Source organism: Symphalangus syndactylus, chromosome 10, assembly GCF_028878055.3.
Source record: "Symphalangus syndactylus isolate Jambi chromosome 10, NHGRI_mSymSyn1-v2.1_pri, whole genome shotgun sequence".
NCBI classification, from domain to species: Eukaryota; Metazoa; Chordata; class Mammalia; order Primates; family Hylobatidae; genus Symphalangus; species Symphalangus syndactylus.
This window is the reverse complement of record NC_072432.2, coordinates 97,006,153-97,015,805: the sequence shown is the minus strand read 5'-3', so window position 1 is coordinate 97,015,805 and position 9,653 is coordinate 97,006,153.

Sequence of the window (9,653 nt, the reverse complement as noted above, 5' to 3'; positions counted from 1 at the left end):
AGTCCACAGTGGTTTGGGAGTGGCTCCCCTCTGTCTTGAACTCATCCGACTCAGATTCTCCAGGGGCGTGGTCTTCACAGGGAAGCCCTTGGGGCTCCACACCTAACAGCCCTCCAGTTCCTTGGCCCTTTCTCACCTTCTTCCCCAGGGTCCTCTTTGCAGTTTCTCATCTATGTGGACAATCATTCCATTTTCCTCTTGATGGTGTGGGAGGAGGACTGTAGTCCTGGAGATGAGGCATCTACAGGGCAAGTAGGCCTTCATGTTGTAAAAAATGGCCCCCTCTTAGCAGTTTACTATGTGTGTTGAGCTTAAAATATGTTATTATACTGAAAAAGGGAGGGGGTGCTGAGTTGCATTACCAAGGCTATATCTGTTAACTCAACTTCAGTATGCAGCAGGAAAGCAAAATTGCTGGGAGCTGAGGAGGATGAAGGGAAGAAAAAAGTTCCATCCTATTACCAAATATAAAATTGAATACTCAAATTTATTTGAAGAAGATTTAAGTTAATTTGAGTTAATTAATTTGAATAAGAAAAAGTCATCAACTTCAGCAACAAGACTTTGACCTCATATTTTTGCCCTGTTTATTAACAACTACTAAAAGAGGTGCCTGATATTTTGCAGCAGATAGCAAAGTACAATAAGATCTTACTTGAAGAAAAGACAACAAATTTTATTCCGCCTGGCTCTTCTGGTATGCTACTTCTGCTCTGTGATCTTTTAAGGTGACAGATTTATTAGGTTTCTGGATATTATTTCCTTGCAAATACTTGACACAGAGAACTTGGCCATGAGAACAGAAAAGATGGGGAGATAATATTTTTAAAGCAGGCACGCTGGATTTGGAGAGGAGCAGAAAGGACCTCCAAAACAGTTAGGGTGCTCTAGAGACTGAGCCAACAGAATGTGTGTATAGATAGGTTTATCATAAGGAATTGGCTCACATGATTGTGGAGGCTTGGCCAAGTTCAAAATCTGATGGGGCAGGCTGGAGACTCAGAGAAGGGTGAGAATTTGAATCCAAAGGCAGTCTGCAGGCAGAATTCCTTCTTTCTGCGGGGAGGTCAGTCTTTGTTCTAGCAAGGGCTTTAACTGATGGGAGGAAGTCCTCCCACATGACGGAGGGCAATCTGCTTTACTCAGAATCCACTGATTTAAATGTCAATCTCATCCAAAAAAAATCCACACAGAAACATTTGGAATCATGTTTGACCAAATATCTGGGCACCATGGTCTGGCTAGATTGGCACATAAAATTAACCATCATACTAGGGAAATGGTGATAGGTCCACGTTCCCAGAAGGAATGGCTCCTCAGGGAACAAAATCCTGGACAATGCTGGGAAGGCATGCACTAGTGGCCCCCAGGATCATGTCTGGTGTTGATGGATTTTCATCTGGGGTGCTGAGGAAGAGCAGTGGTTTCTGTAGCAATCAGAAATACCAAGTACCAGAGAATCTCAGAGCCAGAAGAGATTTTGGAATTTACAAGGCAGAGGTCCTCAGACTTGAGCATGCTTCTGTATCACCTAGAAGCTTTGTTATAACAGATGGCTAGATCTTGTCATACTCAGAGTATCAGAGTAACAGTCCAAAATTTTGCATTTCTAACAGTTTCCCAGGTGTAAAGACAATAGCCGCACTGCAGTCAAGTATAGGCCGAGGTACACATCCGGCACAGCAGGACACAGCAGGATTGGAGCACAGGCACACAATCCTGTGTATTTTACCACCACAGCTATGTAGCCATAACATGGTAGGGCTCATCACGTGGCTCTGAGCCACTGTTGTCTGTGAGGTGCATAAATGCAGCACCGACAGTGTGAAAGAGCTGCTGAACAAAGCCATGTCCCACCTACCTGTGGTTTCTCGAGTGTTCTTTCAGCTGCCCTCCCCTCATCCACTGACTCCCCTTGGACCTCAGCTTGGGCCAGAACCTGATACCAGGTGGTGCTGAGGCTGCTGGTCTTGGGACTACATTTTGAGAACCACGGACCTAGGACCTTGCTATTCCAATTATAGCCCACAGACCAGCAGCGTTAGCAGCATCCATGAGCTTCTTAGAAATGCAGGTCTCAGGCCTCACTCTTGGACCTACTATACCAGACTCTCACGTTGACAAGATCCCCATGTAACTTGTGTGCACATTAAAATGTCAGAAACGCTGATATTGCAAATGAGAACAATGAGAGTGGTGGAGTACCTTGCTTGACAGTGGAGAGGACTGATTCCTGATTCCTGGTCTCAGCACTCTTCCACACCCCTGTGCCTTTCCACGGCTGCATGTTAGAACCACCTGAGAACAAACACTGTTGCCCCACCACAAGGATAATGATGTAACTGGTCTGGGGCAGGGTCTCAGGCATGGACATTACTTTCAAACTCCCAGGTAGTTCTAATGCAGCACTGGGGTTAAGAAGCACGGATATAGCCCACATTTAAGGCTTAGTTTTGTATCATTACCCCATTCACCTTGCTGAAAAACTATTTGAGATTTGTTTTCAAATGTCTTTCTCCATTGAGTTTTTTATTGGAAAACATTCCTGACCCTTTAGTTCAGAAGTTTATTTGAGTTTTTTTTTTTGCAGTCAGATCACGTTTCAGAAACACCTGCAAATGGTTTGCAAGGCCAGTCCTCACTGAGCCCGCAACACCTAGTGCCTGTGAATTTCAGATATACCCAGCCCCAGGAAAACCTCCTCTTCCCTCTAAGCACACCCTAGAAGAAAACTCTTCTTTACCTGCCTGATGTAAGGGTCTCACCATTTCCTCACTGAAGATTTTGCTTTTTTTGGCATAGGAACCCTGTCAGGACTGAATGACGACTACAGAAAGAGCAGAAAAGAGAGAGAGCTTCCTTCCCTAGAACTCTGCTGGGGGAAGTGGGCTGGGAAGATGGTGGCTGCCTGTTTAAGGGTCCAAGTCTTCTCCTTTCTCTTCCTGTTGGTGCCAGAAGAAACAGACACATAGATGGAGGACAAGTTATTTGAGGCCAAGGTTGAATGAGTTTCCAAAAATTCCAACTCCTGCTAGGCTGTGCTCTGTTGCCTGCTCCTCCCACTCTCACCAATTCCTGACCCTGCTGGAGCCCATAAACAGGGGAGGGGCTTACAGCTCTGGCTTTGGGGTTCTGTTAAATGTCACTGACCAAAGATTACCAGGATTTCTTTGACCTGCAGTCCAAAAAAAAAAGACATTAGATTTACTGGCCTTCCTGCAACAGGAGCAAATGTCCCCAGAGGAATATAGGGACTTCAGGAAGAAGAAGGAGTTGGGAGAGGCTTCTTACAGGATTGGACTCACATGGGGTGACTCTAGGAGGGGAAGAGGAAAGTAGGGGGCAGTCTTAGACTGGATGCTGTCAAGGAGTACGGGCAATTTGTAATCGTATGTGAATTTTATCAAGATGGTAGGAGCACTCCAGATGGCTGTCATTGGTGATGGACAGCAGTCATTCAGGTCCATCAGAAGAGGACATTTAGTCACTTTCGTGCTTGGAGAATGGCCTTGTCTGTCTTGACCCAAACATATTGTTGGGAGGTGGGAGCAATGCTTATGTGCAATTTGGAAGCCACAGTCTGGCGGCCAGCAGGGCCAGTTGTCACCTTTTTAATATTCAAAACTCAGTGTTCTCCTTGAGAAAATGAAACGAGATTGGAGATTGTTTCCTAATTTCTCTCTCTCTTTTTTTTTTTTTTTTTTTGAGACAGAGTCTTGCTTTGTCATCTGGGCTGGAGTGCAATGGTGTGATCTCGGCTCACTGCACACCTCTGTCTCCCAGGTTCAAGTGATTCTCCTGCCTCAGCCTCCCCAGTAGCTGGGATTACAGGCACCCACCACCAAGCTCAGCTAATTTTTTGTATTTTTAGTAGAGATGGGGTTTCCTCATGTTGGTCAGGCTGGTCTTGAACTCCTGACCTCGGTGATCTGCCCACCTCAGCCTCCCAAAGTGCTGGGATTACAGGCATGAACCACCACGCCCGGCCGTGTCCTAATTTCTTACCACTATAATCCCTGTTCTCTTCAGAACAGTTTCTGTAGGTTTCAGAGACAGGTGAACAACACAAATTCACCAATCAAAAATGTGATACTACCACTGCATACTTTCTAAAATTTGGGATTGAGTGTTTGCACATTTCTAAAGATGCATCAGTCAAGGAGTTTATATATCTATAAATCTGAGAAATCTGAACAATTTTGCTTTATGAAATGAGAATCCAGGCCAGGTGTGGTTGCTTAGGCCTGTAATCCTAGTACTTTGGGAGACCAAGGTGGGAAGGACCACATGAGGCCAGGAGTTTGAGGCCAGCCTGGGCAACATAGTAAGACCCCATCTCTTAAAAAACAATTCTGTTTTAAACTTCGCCAGGAGTGGTAATGTGTGCCTGTGGTCCCAACTACCTGGAAGACTGAAGTGAGAGGATTGCTTAAGACCATGAGTTCAAGGCTGCAGTGAGCTATGATTGTGCCACTGCATTCCAGCCTGGGTGACAGAGTGAGACCCTGTCTGAAAAACGAACAAACAAACAAAGAAAATACAGAAGAGGGCAACTCAGACTGGTTCAGGGGCTCCATGATGCTACTAAAGACCCCGACTCCTTCCATCATCTGCTCAGCCATCCAAGGTGTGTTTGACTTCTAGTGATTACAGAACGGCAGCTTAATCTTCAGCACCGTGACTGTAGTCCAAGCAAGAAGAAATGGAGGAACAAAAGACAGAAAGGTCAAGCCACCTGGATCTGCCTCCTTGTAAAGAGCCTTCTGGGAAGCCTCTTTCATCAATATATGCGTATGTCTCATTGGCCAGCGCTATGTCACATGGTTACGCCGTCAACAAGAAAGCCTAGGGAATGTTGTTTTCCTGGGTTGTGGGCCCACATACCAAAACTGAGTTCTGTTAGCAAGGTAGAAGAGGAGAATGGATATTCAGGCACTTTGGCCATGCACCGTCTAGAACTTGTGAATCTTCCATTATGGAGAAAGAAGTTCCTAAGTGTGTTAGTCTTATATTGGTGGTACAGCAAATTATGCTACAATGTAATGGCTTTATACAACAAGCACTTATTATCTCACACAATTTCTGAGAGTCAGGATTCTGGGAGTGGCTTAGCTGGGTGGTTCTAGCTCAGAGTTGCTCATGAGGCTGCAGTGACTTGAAGGCTTCACTGGGCCTGAAGAATCCACTTCCAAAATGGCTGTTGGCTGGAGGCCTCAGTTCCTTGTCACATGCACCTTTCCCAGGGCTTCTTGGGCATTTTCACAAAACGGGGGCTGCTTCCTCTCAGAGCCGATGAGCCAAGAGGAAGAACAAGAAGGATGTCGTGATGCCTTTCTGACCTAGTCACACACTATCACTTCTACCATGTTTTATTCACTAGAAGCCAGTCACTAAGTTCAGCCCACACCCAAGGAAAGCAGAATGAAGCTCCATCTTTTGAAGGGAGGAGTAGATGTATTTGTGGATACATTTAAAATCCCACATCAGGAGTGGGCCACCCCTGAACTGGTCTGTCCCTTTGACTTCACCTTCCTCCTTTATCTCTTCTCCCTCCTATTCTCATTTTTTCTCTTTCATTCTCTTCCTCCTTTCCTTTTCTTCTCTCAGGATTTCTCCCCTCTGGCATATAATCTCCTGTGTATTTAGTAGCACAATAGCCCCTCTCCACCGAAAGCAAAATTCATCTCAAAGGCCTTTTAAGAGTTCCAGTGATGGATTAGCAGGGAGCAAAGGCACCCAGTGGGGTAGGCTGATATTGATTCTGAGTACCTGATCATGTTTTCAAGAACCAAAGAGATTGTGGCACATCCGTCTTTCTCTTCTATGTAAATCAAAAACCAAAATGGCACTGCACTGCAAAATATAAATAATGAAGCCCAACTGTGGCACATCCGTCTTTCTCTTCTATGTAAATCAAAAACCAAAATGGCACTGCACTGCAAAATATAAATAATGAAGCCCGACAAAGTACTGATTTTTCCCAAAACTATTTTGCTAGCTTTTTCTTGTTTGTTTGCTTGTAATATGAAATAGCAAGTTCTTTCCTTCTCATTGCTATTGTTTTGTTTCCAACTTTGCTGGAGCCCTGCACACATGCTTGGTTAGCCTCTTGGGTAATTCAGCCCTGGTGAGTCACATCCAAAATTACAACTGTTAAATGAGTTCCAGGCTGCCCCTGATTTACAAATGCTCAATATGTGAGAAATCCACATAGTACTGATAGTGACAGGAGTCAGCCAAATGCCTAGGGAGATAGGGGCGGGTCCCCAGTGAAACTCCACCTCCAAGCCAAAGAAAGTTTAAAGCCTGAAAGCCAAGCTACATGTCAAATCCATGGACCAGATTGAGAACCTGTCTTTCCGTTTGGCATGCTTTCCTCTAATTGATCCCCACCCTTCACCTATTTTACATATAGCCACACTTCCCTAAGGGTTTTCTACACTGTTGTGCACACTTTTGAATGGTATCTTTGCTTTAAACTTTTTTGCATACTCACAAACCAATCAGCACACACTCACCATTCTGAGTCCATAAAAGCCCTGATTCAGCCACATTGGGAGAGAAACCCACCCAATTGCTGGGATGGGGGACCACCCCCACATCCCTTCTCTGCTGAGAGCTGTTCTGTGGCTCGATAAAATTCTTCTCCACCCTCCTCACCCTTTGAATTGTCAATGTATCCTAATTCTTCTTGGATGTGGGACAAGAGCTCAGAAATCGTTGAACGCGGGTACAAGCCATAACACAGGTGGGCCAAGTGGGGAGGGTGCCTCCAGCAGCAGGCTGCGGGCAAGTGAGACCTGGGAGGCAGGTGGGGCATTGTTGGCTAAGGAGGTCCCCAGTTGGCAAAGTGGCCGAGAAAAATCCTGTGTCAGTACTGATAAACTGGCAACTATCTCACCACTGCACCTGTCATTGCTGTGGCTCTGGCAGCTACCAGCTGCTGTGGCTCAGGGTGCTAGTTATCTCCCAATATCTGTCTTTCCCTTCTTCTGTAAGTAACAAAAGCTCCCATTTTCAGGTGGGCACATGGCTGCCTATAATAAAGACTACATTTCCCAGCCTCCTCTGCAGCTAGGTATGATCATGTATGGTCATGTCCCTAATCTAGGGGGATGTAAGCACAAGTGTCATGTGCAGTTTCTGGAAGATATCCTTAAAGACAGAGAATGTGCCCTTCTTTTTCCAGATTTCTTTTCTGAAGTTGGGACAAAATGGCTGGAGTTCAACAACCATTCTTGGCCATGAGGTAGAAGTCACACACCAAGGATGGAAGAGTAATAAAGTAAAAGTTGCTTCAGTTCTTTATAATCCTGGAGCTTCTGCAGCAGCTCTGGACTGCTCACTCCTGAACTTCATTTACATGAAAGGGAAGTGACTTTCTGTATTGTTTCAACTGTATAATGGGGTTTCTGTCACTAGCAGCTGAACCAAATCCTAGTGACATAGTTCCTGTAAGAACTTGCCCACAGTGCATACGAAGGACCCTTCATCTCAGCTCTGATGGGCTGTCTAGCTTCTGCCCCTCACTGTCCCTGTCCTCGGGCTCTGGCCTTCCTGACCATTCCTCTGCTCCCTAAGCATCTGCCCTGAGTCCCAGCGGGTGCCCTGCAGGTGCCCTCTTGCCCACTCTGGAACTCTTCTCCCTCACTGCCCTCCTCTGCTTTTTGTCTTAGGAAGGCAGAAATAGTCATGCACAAAATAGGACCCTTTGAGAAGAGCTATAAGTTCCAGCAGAGAGAGGAAGAGAAGAGGCAAAAATAACAGAGGGGCACAGACTCCTGAGGGCACACTCACTGGAAAGTCATGTTGGACCAAATTCAGGATCCCTCCTGGCCCTTCTTGACCCTTCTCACTTCACTGTGAGCCCAGACTTCCTCCCATTAGAGCCAACTGGGTTTAAAACATACGCTTAGAAAACTACAGCCAGCCCTACAGGAATGAAGGGGTTACTTTCCATTTGCAGTTTACTGTGAATTTGTTTAATCCAACTGTTATTTTTATTCACTTTTTTCCATTAAACAACTATGCATTAAGCACCTACTCTATATCCTAAGATAGATATAGATAACTTATGTGCCAGATATGGAGGGCAGAAATCCCACACAACTCTCACTGGACTGAAATCAAGGAGTTGGCAGGGCTGTGTTTCCTTATGGAGGTTTTGGGGAGAATTCTTTCTCCACTTTTCCAGCTTCTAGAGGCTGCCCACCTTCCTTGGCTTAAGTCTCCTTACCTCCCCCATTAAAGGCTTCAACAGGGCTCAAAATCCTGCTCATTGCATCTCTCTCTGACCTAACCTAAAAGGTGCTCACTGTCACGTTCTCAGACTCCTGTGATTAGATAAGACCCACCTGGGTAATCAAGGCTAACCATTCACTCCAACCTGCATCCTGCTTCGAGGTCCATAACTTTAATCCTGTGGAAAGTCGCTTTTGCCATATAAGGTAATATATCCACAAGTTCCCAGGATTAGGGCATGCATATCTTTGGGATACTCTTTTCTGCCTACCACATCCTCCCAATCCTTCCTTTCTACGCCCCCAAACTACTGCCTGAAGCAAGTGGCGCGATTTTGGCTCACTACAACCTCTGCCTCAGGTTCAAATGATTCTCCTACCTCAAGCCTTCCGAGCAGCTGGGATTACAGGTGCCCGCCACCACGCCCGGCTAATTTTTGTATTTTTAGTAGAGACAGGGTTTCACTCTGTTGGCCAGGCTAGTCTGGAATTCCTGACCTCAGGTGATCTGCCCTCCTCGGCCTCCCAAAGTGCTGGGATTACAAACGTGAGCCACCGCGCCCGGCCAGCAAAGCTTCTTAAAATCCTCTTTTTCCTCCCCATCCATTCCTGAAAGCTTCAGCTGTTTTGCACCTTTCTCCTTAACATTCCCCAGAAAAACTCCTGTATAGTCCCTGAGCCTCTGCCTTTATCCCTGCGCCTCTGCCTTTATCCCTGCGCCCCTTTTCTCCTGGGATTGGGAGGAGGAAGCAGCCGCTCCACGAAGCCCCTCTAGTGGGCGGGAGAGGACTGGGCGGGACGGCGAGCGCGTCCCGGGCGCCTGCAGCTCCTGCTGGGTGATGCGGGGACGGGGCTCCCTGGGAAATCGTGTTAGCGGCTCCAGGGCTGGTCCACGGCGGCCTTGGGAGCGGCGGCAACAGGCTGGAGCGTCCACGCTTCGGAGGCCTCTGTCTCCCCCAGATTCCCCACTGATGAACAGGGACGCCGGTCCGCCTTCCCCAACTTCCCCTGCTCCCTGTCAGGCAGCGTCCAGGGACGTTGGTTGCGACAAGTTTGACCTGCAACGAGGACACCAGGATTTCTCAGTTTCTCCAAATCCGAGCCCAAGCCCGAGCTCCGACCAGTCGTGACACTGCTCCCCGCCGCCACCTGCCTCCTCCTCCAGCTCCAGCGGTCTCCCCAGCGCCGGCGCCCTGGGTGGCCACGGTCCCTCCAGCCTCCGCCCTTCGCCGCCGTCTCCAAGGCGCGGGACGCCACGCGGGCAGCCGGCCCGGGACGCAGAGAGAGTGAGCGCGAGTGAGTGCGGGCGCCCGGCGGGGCGGGCAGGGGCCGGAGGAGGTTGCCCCAGCTCCGGGAGAAATGCTTGTTCCCGGGAGCGAGGCTCCATGGAGACCATGGTGCCCGCAACTCCCT